The sequence below is a fragment of the Arachis hypogaea genome, chromosome 3 (genome assembly GCF_003086295.3).
Source record: "Arachis hypogaea cultivar Tifrunner chromosome 3, arahy.Tifrunner.gnm2.J5K5, whole genome shotgun sequence".
NCBI lineage: Eukaryota > Viridiplantae > Streptophyta > Magnoliopsida > Fabales > Fabaceae > Arachis > Arachis hypogaea.
The window spans coordinates 36,998,591-37,014,344 of record NC_092038.1 but is presented as its reverse complement, the minus strand read 5'-3'; the positions used below and the strand labels follow the sequence as shown (position 1 = coordinate 37,014,344).

General features: G+C 39.2%; 2 non-coding genes across 2 annotated transcripts; one reads left to right on the top strand and one right to left on the bottom strand.

Annotated features, from left to right (window-relative positions):
* Nucleotides 1-9,908: 9,908 nt before the first annotated feature.
* On the top strand, nucleotides 9,909-10,016 carry LOC112793064 (small nucleolar RNA R71). Its single transcript, XR_003197773.1, has one exon. It is a non-coding gene; the product is annotated as a small nucleolar RNA R71 (small nucleolar RNA).
* Nucleotides 10,017-14,129: 4,113 nt separating this feature from the next.
* On the bottom strand, nucleotides 14,130-14,233 carry LOC112793174 (small nucleolar RNA R71). The gene has a single exon (XR_003197880.1). It is a non-coding gene; the product is annotated as a small nucleolar RNA R71 (small nucleolar RNA).
* Nucleotides 14,234-15,754: the final 1,521 nt, after the last annotated feature.

The following is a 15,754-nucleotide window of genomic DNA, read 5'->3' as shown; positions in this document are numbered from 1 at the left end:
TGGATTCTGACCTCCCTGCACTTGAAATGGATTTTCTGGAGCTACAGAACTCCAAATGGTGCGCTCTCAATGGTGTTGGAAAGTAGACATCCAGAGCTTTCCAGCAATATATAATAGACCATACTTTATTTGTGATTAGATGACGTAAACTGGCACTCAACGCCTGTTCTATGATGCATTATGGAGTCAAACGCCAGAAACACGTCACGAACCAGAGTTGAACGCCAAAAACACGTTACAACTTGGCGTTCAACTCCAAGATAAGCCTCAGCTCGTGTAAAGATCAAGCTTAGCCCAAACATACACCAAGTGGGCCCCGGAAGTGGATTTCTTCATCAATTACTTACTTCGGTAAACCCTAGTAGCTAGTTTAGTATAAATAGAACTTTTTACTAGTGTATTAAACATCTTTTGATTGGTCTTTGATTGTATTTTTAGATCCTTTGATCACATTTGGGGGCTGGCCATTCGGCCATGCCTGAACATTTATCAGTTACGTATTTTCAACGGTCGAGTTTCTACACACCATAGATTAAGGGTGTGGAGCTCTGCTGTACCTCAAGTTTCAATGCAATTACTACTATTTTCTATTCAATTCCGCTTGTTCTTGTTCTAAGATATTCGTTGCACTTCAACATGATGAATGTGATGATCCGTGACACTCATCATCATTCTCACCTATGAACGCGTGACTGACAACCACTTCCGTTCTATCTTAGACCGGGCGCATATCTCTTGGATTCGTTAATCAGAATCTTCGTGGTATAAGCTAGATTGATGGTGGCATTCATGAGAATCTGGAAAGTCTAAACCTTATCTGTGGTATTCTGAGTAGGATTCAGGGATTGAATGACTGTGACGAGCTTCAAACTCGCGATTGTTGGGCGTGATGACAAACGCAAAAGAATCAAGGGATTCTATTCCAACATGATCGAGAACCGACAGATGATTAGCCGTGCCGTGAAAGATCATTTGGACCTTTTTCACTGAGAGGATGGGATGTAGCCATTGACAACGGTAATGCCCTTCATACAGCTTGCCATGGAAAGGAATAAGAAGGATTGAAGGAAGGCAGTAGGAAAGCAGAGATCCAACAGGGACAAGCATCTCCAGAAACTTATCTGAAATTCCGATCATTGAATTACATGAGTAACTCTATCTTTATTTTCTGCTTATTTATTATTAATATTCAAAAACTCCATAACATTTATTATCCGCCTAACTGAGATTTACAAGATGACCATAGCTTGCTTCATACCAACAATCTCCGTGGGATCGACCCTTACTCACGTAAGGTATCACTTGGACGACCCAGTGCACTTGCTGGTTAGTTGTGCAGAGTTGTGACTAAGTGTGATTCACGTTTGAGAGTGCTACCAAGTTTTTTTGGCGCCATTGTTGATGATCACAATTTCGTGCACCAAGTTTTTGGCGCCGTTGTCGGGGATTGTTCGAGTTTGGACAACTGACGGTTCATCTTGTTGCTCAGATTATGTAATTTTCTTTTTATTTTCTTTTCAACAAGTTTTCAAAAATATTTTTCAAAATTTTTTCCTTTGTTTTCGAAAATTATTCCAAAATTTTTAAGAATGAATTCTAGAGTTTCATAGTAACATGTTGAAGCCTGACTGGCTGTAAAGCCATATCCAAATCCTTTTGTATTGAGGCTTCCACTTGTCAACATAACAGGTATGTATATGGAGTTGGATGAAATATCAGCTGTTGCATGCCTGATTTATATCTTCTAAAGCTGGCTGGCTATTAAACCATGCCCAACCCTTGGATTGGAGGTTTAGACTAACATTGAAAGATTCCTGGAATTCTTATTAAAAATTTTGAATCTCTTAATTTCTTTTCCTATATGTTTTTTCGAAAAAAAATAAAAGAAAATACAAAAAATCATAAAATCATAAAAACCAAAAATATTTTGTGTTCTTGTTTGAGTTTTGTGTCATGTTTTAAGTTTAGTGTCAATTGCATATTTATCTTGTCCTTGGATTTTCCAAAAATTCATGCATTCATAGTGTTCTTCATGATCTTCAAGTTGTTCTTGGTAAGTCTTCCTGTTTGATCTTGATGTTTTCTTGTTTTGTATCTTTTATTGTTTTTCATGTGCATCTTTGCATTCATAGTGTCTAAGCATTAAAGATTTCTAAGTTTGGTGTCTTGCATGTTTTCTTTGCATCAATAATTTTTCAAAAATATGTTATTGATGTTCATCATGATCTTCAAAGTGTTCTTGATGTTCATCATGATCTTCAAAGTGTTCTTGCATGCATCATTGGTTTTGATCCAAAATTTTCATGTTTTGGGTCATAATTGTGTTTTTCTCTCTCCTCATTAAAAATTCAAAAAAAATAAAAATATCTTTTCCTTATTTCTCTCAAAAATTTCGAAAATTTGGGTTGACTTAGTAAAAAAATTTTAAAATTAGTTGTTTCTTGTAAGTCAAGTCAAATTTTCAAATTTTAAAAATCTTATCTTTTCAAAACTTTTTCAAAAATAAAATCTTTTTCATTTTTTTATTAATTTTCAAAATTTATTTTTTAATTATTTTTCAAAAATCTTTTTTTAATTTTATCTTTATTTTCGAAAATTATGCTAACAATTAATATGATTGATTCAAAAATTTGAAGTTTGTTACTTTCTTGTTAAGAAAGGTTCAATCTTTAAATTCTAGAATCTTATCTTTTAGTTTCTTGTTAGTAATGTAATCAATTTTAATTTTAATCATATTTTTTATCATATTTTTTATATCATATCTTTTTCAAAATTTTATCTTTTCAAAAATTTGATTTTAAAATATCTTTTCTAACTTCTTATCTTCTTATCTTTTCAAATTTGATTTTCAAATCTTTTTTAACTAACTATTTGACTTTTTGTTTGTTTCTTATCTTTTTCAAAATTACCTAACAACTTTTCTCTCTCTCTAACTTTCGAAAATACCTCCCTCTTTTTCAAAAATTCTTTTTTTTAATTAATTAATTGTTTTAAATTTTAATTTTAATTTTATTTCTTATCTTTATTTTCGAAAATCATTTAACTCCTTTTCAAAATTTAATTTCGAAAATTTCTCCCTCTCTTATATTATTCTATTTATTCATTCATTTACTAACACTTCTCTTTATCTCAAATCACTGCCCTTATCCTCACCCTTGTGTTTGGATTCTCCTTTCTTTATCCCCTTTCTTCTTCTACTAATAATAAGGAACCTCTTTACTGTGACATAGAGGATCCCTCTTCTTTTTCTGTTCTCTTCTCTTTCATATGAGCAGGAACAAGGAAAAAGACATTCTTGTTGAAGCTAATCCAGAACCTGAAAGGACTCTGAAGAGGAAACTAAGAGAAGCTAAATTACAACAATCCAGAGATAACCTTGCTAAAATTTTCGAACAAGAAAAGGAGATGGCAGCCGAACCCAACAACAATAATGCAAGAAGGATGCTTGGTGATTATACTACACTTACTTCCAAGTTTGATGGAAGAAGCATCTCAATTCCTGCCATTGGAGCAAACAATTTTGAGCTGAAACCTCAACTAGTTGGTCTAATGCAACAGAACTGCAAGTATCATGGACTTCCATCAGAAGATTGGTAGCGCGAAATTGTGATCAATACTTTTCACAACTCAATTAATCCCCGGTGATGAACCCAAAAACTTGGTGTTCAATACCATGGCATAAACACAACTTCGCACAACTAACCAGCAAGTGTACTGGGTCGTCCAAGTAATAAACCTTACGCGAGTAAGGGTCGATCCCACAGAGATTGTTGGTATGAAGCAAGCTATGGTCACCTTGCAAATCTCAGTCAGGCAAACTCAAATGGATATGGGTGAATAAAACATAAAGATAAAGATAGAGATACTTATGTAATTCATTGGTAGGAAGTTCAGATAAGCATATGAAGATGCTGTCCCTTCCGTCTCTCTGCTTTCCTACTGTCTTCATCCAATCCTTCTTACTCCTTTCCATGGCAAGCTTAAGCAAGGGTTTCACCGTTGCCAGTGGCTACCTCCCATCCTCTCAGTGGAAATGTTCAACGCACCCTGTCACGGCACGGCTATCCATCTGTCGGTTCTCGATCAGGCCGGAATAGAATCCAGTGATTCTTTTGCGTCTGTCACTAACGCCCCGCCCTCAGGAGTTTGAAGCACGTCACAGTCATTCAATCATTGAATCCTACTCAGAATACCACAGACAAGGTTAGACCTTCCGGATTCTCTTGAATGCCGCCATTAGTTCTAGCCTATACCACGAAGACTCTGATCTCATAGAATGGCTGGCTCGTTTGTCAGGCGAGCACTCGGTTGTCAGGCGATCAACCATGCATCGTGTATCAGGAATCCAAGAGATATTCACCCAATCGAAGGTAGAACGGAGGTGGTTGTCAGTCACACGTTCATAGGTGAGAATGATGATGAGTGTCACGGATCATCACATTCATCAAGTTGAAGAACAAGTGATATCTTAGAACAAGAACAAGCGGAATTGAATAGAAGAACAATAGTAATTGCATTAATACTCGAGGTACAGCAGAGCTCCACACCTTAATCTATGGTGTGTAGAAACTCCACCGTTGAAAATACATAAGAACAAGGTCTAGGCATGGCCGAATGGCCAGCCTCCCAATGATCTAAGATAGCATAAGAACAAAGATAGCTACCCCGATCTCTGTCAATACAATAGTAAAAGGTCCTACTTATAGAGAACTAGTAACCTAGGGTGTACAGAGATGAATAAATGACATAAAAATCCACTTCCGGGCCCACTTGGTGTGTGCTTGCGCTGAGCATTGAAGCATTTTCGTGTAGAGACTCTCCTTGGAGTTAAATGCCAGCTTTTATGCCAGTTTGGGCGTTTAACTCCCATTTTGGTGCCAGTTCCGGCGTTTAACGCTGGGATTTCTGAGGGTGACTTTGAACGCCGGTTTGGGCCATCAAAGCTTGGGCAAAGTATGGACTATCATATATTGCTGGAAAGCCCAGGATGTCTACTTTCCAACGCCGTTAAGATCGCACCAATTGGGCTTCTGTAGCTCCAGAAAATCCACTTCGAGTGCAGGGAGGTCAGAATCCAACAGCATCTGCAGTCCTTTTCAGTCTCTGAATCAGATTTTTGCTCAGGTCCCTCAATTTCAGCCAGAAAATACCTGAAATCATAGAAAAAAACACAAACTCATAGTAATGTCCAGAAAAGTGAATTTTAACTAAAAACTAATAAAAATATACTAAAAACTAACTAGATCATACTAAAAACATACTAAAAACAATGCCAAAAAGCGTACAAATTATCCGCTCATCACAACACCAAACTTAAATTGTTGCTTGTCCTCAAGCAACTGAAAATTAAATAAGATAAAAAGAAGAGAATATGCAATGAATTCCAAAAACATCTATGAAGATCAGTATTAATTAGATGAGCGGGGCTTTTAGCTTTTTGCCTCTGAACAGTTTTGGCATCTCACTTTATCCTTTGAAATTCAGAATGATTGGCTTCTTTAGGAACTCAGAATCCAGATAGTGTTATTGATTCTCCTAGTTAAGTATGATGATTCTTGAACACAGCTACTTATTGAGTCTTGGCCGTGGCCCAAAGCACTCTGTCTTCCAGTATTACCACCGGATACATACATGCCACAGACACATAATTGGGTGAACCTTTTCAGATTGTGACTCAGCTTTGCTAGAGTCCCCAATTAGAGGTGTCCAGGGTTCTTAAGCACACTCTTTCTGCCTTGGATCATAACTCTATTTTTCTTTTTCTCTTTTCTTTTTTTTTTCGTTTTTCTCTTTTTTTTCGAAATTTTCTTCTTCTTTTTTTTTCATTGCTTTTTCTTGCTTCAAGAATCATTTTTATGATTTTTCAGATCCTCAGTAACATGTCTCCTTTTTCATCATTCTTTCAAGAGCCAACATTCATGAACTACAAATTCAAAAGATATATGCACTGTTTAAGCATACATTCAGAAAACAAAAGCATTGCCACCACATCAAAATAATTAAACTGTTATAAAATTCAAAATTCATGCAATTCTTATCTTTTTCAATTAAGAACATTTTTTTTCAAGAAAGGTGATGGATTCATAGGACATTCATAACTTTTAGGCATAGACACTAAGACACTAATGATCACAAGACACAAACATAGCTAAACATAAGCATAAAATTCGAAAAACAGGAAAATAAAGAACAAGGAGATTAAAGAACGGGTCCACCTTAGTGATGGCGGCTTGTTCTTCCTCTTGAAGCTCCTATGGAATGCTTGAGCTCCTCAATGTCTCTTCCTTGTCTTTGTTGCTCCTCTCTCATGATTCTTTGATCTTCTCTAATTTCATGGAGGAGGATGGAATGTTCTTGGTGCTCCACCCTTAGTTGTCCCATGTTGGAACTCAATTCTCCTAGGGAGGTGTTGATTTGCTCCCAATAGTTTTGTGGAGGAAAGTGCATCCCTTGAGGCATCTCAGGGATTTCATGATGAGAGGGGTCTCTTGTGTGCTCCATCCTCTTCTTAGTGATGGGCTTGTCTTCATCAATGGGGATGTCTCCCTCTATGTCAACTCCAACTGAATAACAGAGGTGACAAATGAGATGAGGAAAGGCTAACCTTGCCAAGGTAGAGGACTTGTCCGCCACCTTATAGAGTTCTTGGGCTATAACCTCATGAACTTCTATTTCTTCTCCAATCATGATGCTATGAATCATGATAGCCCGGTCTATAGTAACTTCGGACCAGTTGCTAGTGGGAATGATTGAGCGTTGGATGAACTCCAACCATCCCCTAGCCATGGGTTTGAGGTCATGCCTTCTCAATTGAACCGGCTTCCCTCTTGAATCTCTCTTCCATTGGGCGTCCTCTTCACATATGACTGTGAGGACTTGGTCCAACCTTTGATCAAAGTTGACCCTTCTAGTGTAAGGATGTTCATCTCCTTGCATCATAGGCAAGTTGAATGCCAACCTTACATTTTCCGAACTAAAATCCAAGTATTTCCCCCGAACCATAGTAAGATAATTCTTTGGATCCGGGTTCACACTTTGATCATGGTTCTTGGTGATCCATGCATTGGCATAGAACTCTTGAACCATTAAGATTCCGACTTGTTGAATGGGGTTGGTAAGAACTTCCCAACCTCTTCTTTGGATCTCATATCGGATCTCCGGATATTAACTCTTTTTGAGTGAAAAAGGGGCCTCGGGGATCACCTTCTTCAAGGCCACAACTTCATAGAAGTGGTCTTGATACACCCTTGAGATGAATCTCTCCATCTCCCATGACTCGGAGGTAGAAGCTTTTGCCTTCCCTTTCCTCTTTCTAGAGGTTTCTCCGGCCTTGGATGCCATAAATGGTTATGGAAAACAAAAAGCAATGCTTTTACCACACCAAACTTAAAAGGTTTGCTCGTCCTCGAGCAAAAGAAGAAAGAAGAGAGTAGAAGAAGAAGAAATGAGGAAGAAGGGAATGGCTATGTGTTCGGCCAAAAAGGGGGAGAAGTGGTGTGTAGGTTGTGTGAAAATGAAGGAGTGAAGAAGGGTTTATATAGGAGTGGGGGAGGGCTTGGTTCGGTCATGTATGGGAGGGTTTGGGAGGGAAAGTGGTTTGAATTTGAATGGTGAGGTAGGTGGGGTTTTATGAAGGATGGATGTGAGTGGTGAAGAGAAAGATGGGATTTGATAGGTGAAGGGTTTTTGGGGAAGAGGTGTTGAGGTGATTGGTGAATGGGTGAAGAAGAGAGAGAGTGGTAGGGTAGGTGGCGATCCTGTGGAGTCCACAGATCCTGAGGTGTCAAGGAAAAGTCATCCCTGCACCAAATGGCAAGCAAAATTGCGTTTTGAGCCAATTCTGGCGTTAAACGCCGGGCTGGTGCCCATTTCTGGCGTTTAACGCCAGCTTCTTGCCCTTTTCTGGCGTTTAACGCCAGTCTGGTGCCCCTTTCTGGCGTTAAACGCCCAGAATGGTGCCAGACTGGGCGTTAAACGCCCAACAGCTAGCCTTACTGGCGTTTAAATGCCAGCACGCTCTCCTCTAGGGTGTGCTGTTTTTCTTTCTGCTTTTCATTCAGTTTTTGCTTTTTCCATTGATTTTGTGACTTCTCATGATCATCAACCTACAAAAAAAACATAAAATAACAAAAGAAAATAGTTAATTATAAAACATTGGGTTGCCTCCCAACAAGCGCTTCTTTAGTGTCAGTAGCTTGACAGAGGGCTCTCATGGAGCCTCACAGATACTCAGAGCAATGTTGGAACCTCCCAACACCAAACTTAGAGTTTGAATGTGGGGGTTCAACACCAAACTTAGAGTTTGGTTGTGGCCTCCCAACACCAAACTTAGAGTTTGACTGTGGGGGCTCTGTTTGACTCTGTTTTGAGAGAAGCTCTTCATGCTTCCTCTCCATGGTGACAGAGGGATATCCTTGAGCCTTAAACACCAAGGATTCTTCATTCACTTGAATGATCAACTCTCCTCTATCAACATCAATCACAGCCTTTGCTGTGGCTAGGAAGGGTCTGCCAAGGATGATGGATTCATCCATGCACTTCCCAGTCTCTAGGACTATGAAATCAGTAGGGATGTAATGGTCTTCAACTTTTACCAGAACATCCTCTACAAGTCCATAGGCTTGTTTTCTTGAGTTGTCTGCCATCTCTAGTGAGATTTTTGCAGCTTGCACCTCAAAGATCCCTAGCTTCTCCATTACAGAGAGAGGCATGAGGTTTACACTTGACCCTAAGTCACACAAGGCCTTCTTGAAGGTCATGGTGCCTATGGTACAAGGTATTAAAAACTTCCCAGGATCCTGTCTCTTTTGAGGCAGTTTCTGCCTAGACAAGTCATCCAGTTCTTTGGTGAGCAAAGGAGGTTCATCCTCCCAAGTCTCATTTCCAAATAACTTGTCATTTAGCTTCATGATTGCTCCAAGGTATTTAGCAACTTGCTCTTCAGTGACATACTCATCCTCTTCAGAGGAAGAATACTCATCAGAGCTCATGAATGGCAGAAGTAAGTCCAATGGAATCTCTATGGTCTCATTTTGAGCCTCAGATTCCCATGGTTCCTCATTGGGGAACTCATTGGAGGCCAGTGGACGTCCATTGAGGCCTTCCTCAGTGGCGTTCACTACCTCTCTTTCCTCTCCAAATTCGGCCATGTTGATGGCTTTGCACTCTCCTTTTGGATTTTCTTCTGTATTGCTTGGGAGAGTACTAGGGGGGAGTTCAGTAATTTTCTTGCTCAGCTGACCCACTTGTCCCTCCAAATTTCTAATGGAGGACCTTGTTTCAGTCATGAAACTTTGAGTGGTTTTGATTAGATCAGAGACCATGGTTGCTAAGTCAGAGTTATTCTGCTTAGAACTCTCTGTCTGTTGCTGAGAAGATGATGGAAAAGGTTTGCTATTGCTAAACCTGTTTCTTCCACCATTATTATTGTTGAAACCTTGTTGAGGTCTTTGTTGATCCTTCCATGAAAAATTTGGATGATTTCTCCATGAAGGATTATAGGTGTTTCCATAGGGTTCTCCCATGTAATTCACCTCTTCCATTGAAGGGTTCTCAGGATCATAAGCTTCTTCCTCAGATGAAGCTTCCTTAGTACTGCTTGGTGCATTTTGCATTCCAGACAGACTTTGAGAAATCATATTGACTTGTTGAGTCAATATTTTGTTCTGAGCCAATATGGCATTCAGAGTGTCAATCTCAAGAACTCCTTTCTTCTGACTAGTCCCATTGTTCACAGGATTCCTTTCAGAAGTGTACATGAATTGGTTATTTGCAACCATTTCAATCAGCTCTTGAGCTTCTGTAGGCGTCTTCTTCAGATGAAGAGATCCTCCAGCAGAGCTATCCAAAGACATTTTGGATAGTTCAGACAGACCATCATAGAAAATACCTATGATGCTCCATTCAGAAAGCATATCAGATGGACACTTTCTGATTAATTGTTTGTATCTTTCCCAAGCTTCATAGAGGGATTCTCCTTCCTTCTGTCTGAAGGTTTGGACTTCCACTCTAAGCTTACTCAATTTTTGAGGTGGAAAGAACTTTGCCAAGAAGGCATTGACTAGCTTTTCCCAAGAGTCCAGGCTTTCTTTAGGTTGAGAGTCTAACCATGTTCTAGCTCTGTCTCTTACAGCAAAAGGGAATAGCATAAGTCTGTAGACCTCAGGGTCAACCCCATTAGTCTTGACAGTGTCACAGATTTGCAAGAATTCAGCTAAAAACTGATGAGGATCTTCCAATGGAAGTCCATGGAACTTGCAATTCTGTTGCATTAGAGAAACTAATTGAGGCTTAAGCTCAAAGTTGTTTGCTCCAATGGCAGGGATAGAGATGCTTCTCCCATAGAAGTCGGGAGTAGGTGCAGTAAAGTCACCCAGCACCTTCCTTGCATTGTTGGCATTGTTGTTGTTTTCGGCTGCCATTTGTTCTTCTTCTTTGAAGATTTCTGTTAGGTCCTCTACAGAGAATTGTGCCTTAGCTTTTCTTAGCTTTCGCTTCAAGGTCCTTTCAGGTTCAGGATCAGCCTCAACAAGAATACTTTTGTCTTTGCTCCTGCTCATATGAAAGAGAAGAGAACAAGAAAATGTGGAATCCTCTATGTCACAGTATAGAGATTCCTTGAGGTGTCAGAGGAAAAGAAAAGTAGAAGGCAGAGGTAGAAAATTCGACTTATCAAAGAAGATGGAGTTCGAATTTTTGCATTAAGGAATAGTGTTAGTCCATAAATAGAAGGATGTGAGAAGAAGGGAAGCAATTTTCGAAAATTAAGTAAAAGATTTTGAAAACATTTTGAAAAACACTACTTGATTTTCGAAAATAAAAGTGGGAAAGAAGTAAAGTGATTTTTGAAAAAGATTTTGAAATTAGAAATTAAAAAGATGTGATTGAAAACTATTTTGAAAAAGATGTGATTAGGAAGATATGATTGGTTTTAAAAGATGTGATTGAGAAGATATGATTTGAAAAACATTTTTAAAAAAAAATTTTGATTTTAAAAATTAATGACTTGGCTATCAAGAAAAGATATGATTCAAACATTAAACCTTTCTCAACAGAAAAGGCAACAAACTTGAAATGTTGAATCAAATCATTAATTGATAGCAAGTATCTTTGAAAATGGAAAGAAATTGAATTTGAAAAAGATTTGATTGAAAAGATTTGATTTGAAAAAGATTTGGTTTTGAAAAGATTTTGAAAACTTAAAAAAAATTTGATTTGAAAACAAAATCTTCCCTCTTGTGCCATCCTGGCGTTAAATGCCCAGAATGGTGCACATTCTGGCGTTTAACGCCCAAAATGCTACCCTTTTGGGCGTTAAACGCCCAACCAGGTACCCTGGCTGGCATTTAAACGCCAGTCTGTCTTCTTCACTGGGCATTTTGAACGCCCAGCTTTTTCTGTGTAATTCCTCTGCAGTATGTTCTGAATCTTCAATTCTCTGTATTATTGACTTGAAAAGACACAAATAAAAAATATTTTTGGATTTTTAATAATAAGGAATAATCAAAATGCAACTAAAATCAAATAACAATGCATGCAAGACACCAAACTTAGCAGTTTGTATACTACTGACACTAACAAAATGAGAATGCATATGAGACACACAAAACACTCAAGTCAAGAGAATTTAAAGATCAGAGCAATGCAATCATCAAGAACAACTTGAAGATACATACATGAATGCAAGAAGAACAGAAACATGCAATTGACACCAAACTTAAAATGAGACTCTAGACTCAAACATGTAATATTTTTTGGTTTTTATAATTTTGTAAATTTTTTTGGATTTTCGAAAATTAAGTGGAAAAAGGTATCAAAATTCTTAATGAGAATTCCAGGAATCATGCAATGTTTAGTCTAAGACTCCGGTCCAGGAATTAGACATGGCTTCACAGCCAGCCAAGCTTTCAAAGAAAGCTTCGGTCCAAAACACTAGACATGGCCAATGGCCAGCCAAGCCTTAGCAGATCACTGCTCCAAAAGCAAGATTGATAGAAATCAACAAGCTTTTGTGATGATAAGTTGAAACCTCGGTCCAATGAAATTAGACATGGCCTCTCAGCCAGCCAGACTTCAACAAATCATCATGAAACTCTAGAATTCATCTTCAAGAATTCCGAAAAAAAAATACCTAATCTAAGCAACAAGATGAACCGTCAGTTGTCCAAACTCAACAATCCCCGGCAACGGCGCCAAAAACTTGGTAGCGCGAAATTGTGATCAATACTTTTCACAACTCAATTAATCCCCGGTGATGAACCCAAAAACTTGGTGTTCAATACCATGGCATAAACACAACTTCGCACAACTAACCAGCAAGTGTACTGGGTCGTCCAAGTAATAAACCTTACGCGAGTAAGGGTCGATCCCACAGAGATTGTTGGTATGAAGCAAGCTATGGTCACCTTGCAAATCTCAGTCAGGCAAACTCAAATGGATATGGGTGAATAAAACATAAAGATAAAGATAGAGATACTTATGTAATTCATTGGTAGGAATTTCAGATAAGCATATGAAGATGCTGTCCCTTCCGTCTCTCTGCTTTCCTACTGTCTTCATCCAATCCTTCTTACTCCTTTCCATGGCAAGCTTAAGCAAGGGTTTAACCGTTGTCAGTGGCTACCTCCCATCCTCTCAGTGGAAATGTTCAACGCACCCTGTCATGGCACGGCTATCCATCTGTCAGTTCTCGATCAGGCCGGAATAGAATCCAGTGATTCTTTTGCGTCTGTCACTAACGCCCCGCCCTCAGGAGTTTGAAGCACGTCACAGTCATTCAATCATTGAATCCTACTCAGAATACCAAAGACAAGGTTAGACCTTCCGGATTCTCTTGAATGCCGCCATTAGTTCTAGCCTATACCACGAAGACTCTGATCTCACAGAATGGCTGGCTCGTTTGTCAGGCGAGCACTCGGTTGTCAGGCTATCAACCATGCATCGTGTATCAGGAATCCAAGAGATATTCACCCAATCGAAGGTAGAACGGAGGTGGTTGTCAGTCACACGTTCATAGGTGAGAATGATGATGAGTGTCACGGATCATCACATTCATCAAGTTGAAGAACAAGTGATATCTTAGAACAAGAACAAGCGGAATTGAATAGAAGAACAATAGTAATTGCATTAATACTCGAGGTACAGCAGAGCTCCACACCTTAATCTATGGTGTGTAGAAACTCCACCGTTGAAAATACATAAGAACAAGGTCTAGGCATGGCCGAATGGCCAGCCTCCCAATGATCTAAGATAGCATAAGAACAAAGATAGCTACCCCGATCTCTGTCAATACAATAGTAAAAGGTCCTACTTATAGAGAACTAGTAACCTAGGGTGTACAGAGATGAGTAAATGACATAAAAATCCACTTCCGGGCCCACTTGGTGTGTGCTTGGGCTGAGCATTGAAGCATTTTCGTATAGAGACTCTCCTTGGAGTTAAACGCCAGCTTTTATGCCAGCTTGGGCGTTTAACTCCCATTTTGGTGCCAGTTCCAGCGTTTAACGCTGGGATTTCTGAGGGTGACTTTGAACGCCTGTTTGGGCCATCAAATCTTGGGCAAAGTATGAACTATCATATATTGCTGGAAAGCCCAGGATGTCTACTTTCCAACTCCGTTGAGATCGCGCCAATTGGGCTTCTGTAGCTCCAGAAAATCTACTTCGAGTGCAGGGAGGTCAGAATCCAACAGCATCTGCAGTCCTTTTCAGTCTCTGAATCAGATTTTTGCTCAGGTCCCTCAATTTCAGCCAGAAAATACCTGAAATCACAGAAAAACACACAAACTCATAGTAAAATCCAGAAAAGTGAATTTTAACTAAAAACTAATAAAAATATACTAAAAACTAACTAGATCATACTAAAAACATACTAAAAACAATGCCAAAAAGCGTACAAATTATCCGCTCATCAAAGATCCCTACTAGTTTTTAACTGAGTTCTTGCAGATCTGTAAGACTGTTAAGATTAATGGAGTAGATCCTGAAGTCTACAGGCTCATGCTTTTCCCTTTTGCTGTTAGAGACAGAGCTAAAGCATGGTTGGACTCTCAACCTAAAGATAGCCTGGACTCCTGGGATAAGCTGGTCACGGCCTTCTTGGCTAAGTTCTTTCCTCCTCAAAAGCTGAGCAAGCTTAGAGTGGATGTTCAGACCTTCAAACAAAAAGATGGTGAATCCCTCTATGAAGCTTGGGAAAGATACAAACAGATGACCAAAAGATGTCCTTCTGACATGTTTTCAGAATGGACCATGATAGATATATTCTATTATGGTCTATCTGAGTTCTCTAAGATGTCATTGGACCATTCTGCAGGTGGATCCATTCACCTAAAGAAAATGCCTGCAGAAGCTCAAGAACCTATTGACATGGTTGCAAATAACCAGTTCATGTACACTTCTGAGAGGAATTTTGTGAATAATGGGACGCTTCAAAGGAAGGGAGTTCTTGAAATTAATGCTCTGAATGCCATTTTGGCTTAGAACAAAATGTTGACTCACAAAGTCAATATGATTTCTCAAAGTCTGAATGGATGGCAAAATGCATCCAACAGCACTAAAGAGGCATCTTCTGAAGAAGAAGCTTATGATCCTGAGAACCCTGCAATGGTAGAGGTAAATTATATGGGTGAACCTTATGGAAACACCTATAATTCATTGTGGAGAAATCATCCAAATTTCTCATGGAAGGATCAACAAAAGCCTCAACAAGGCTTTAATAATGGTGGAAGAAATAGGCTCCGCAATATCAAGCCTTATCCATCATCTTCTCAGCAACAGACAGAGAATTATGAACAGAGTACCTTTAACTTAGCAAATTTAGTCTCTGATCTGTCTAAGGCCACTTTAAGTTTCATGAGTGAAACAAGGTCCTCCATCAGAAATCTGGAGGCACAAGTGGGCCAGCTAAGTAAGAAAATCACTGAAACTCCTCCTAGTACTCTCCCAAGCAATACTGAAGAAAATTCAAAAAGAGAGTGCAAGGCCATTGATATAATCAATATGGCCGAACCTAGAGAGGAAGGAGAGGACGTGAATCCCAATGAGGAAGACCTCATGGGACGTCTCTCAAGCAAGAATGAGTTCTCTATTGAGGACCTAAAGGAATCTGAGGCTCATATAGAGACCATAGAGATTCCATTAAACCTCCTTCTGCCATTCATGAGCTCTAAAGACTATTCTTCCTCTGAAGAGGATGAAGATGTAACTGGAGAGCAAGTTGCTCAATATCTAGGAGCTATCATGAAGCTGAATGCCAAATTATTTGGTAATGAGACTTGGGAAGGTGAACCTCCCTTGCTCATTGGCGAACTAGATACATGGGTTCAGCAAACTTTACCTCAAAAGAAACAAGATCTTGGCAAATTCTTAATACCCTGTACCATAGGCACCATGACCTTTGAAAAGGCTCTGTGTGACCTGGGGTCAAGCATAAATCTTATGCCACTCTCTGTAATGGAGAAGCTGGGGATCATTGAGGTACAGCCTGCCTTATTCTCATTATAATTGGCAAACAAGTAAGTAAGACAAGCTTATGGATTAGTAGAGGACGTGTTAGTAAAGGTTAAAGGCCTTTACATTCCTGCTGATTTCATAATCTTAGACACTAGGAAGGAGGAGGATGAATTATCATCCTTGGAAGACCTTTCCTAGCCACAGCAGAAGCTGTGATAGATGTTAACAGAGGAGAATTAGTCCTTCAATTGAATGGGGACTACCTTGTGTTTAAGGCACACGGCTATCCTTCTGTAACAAGG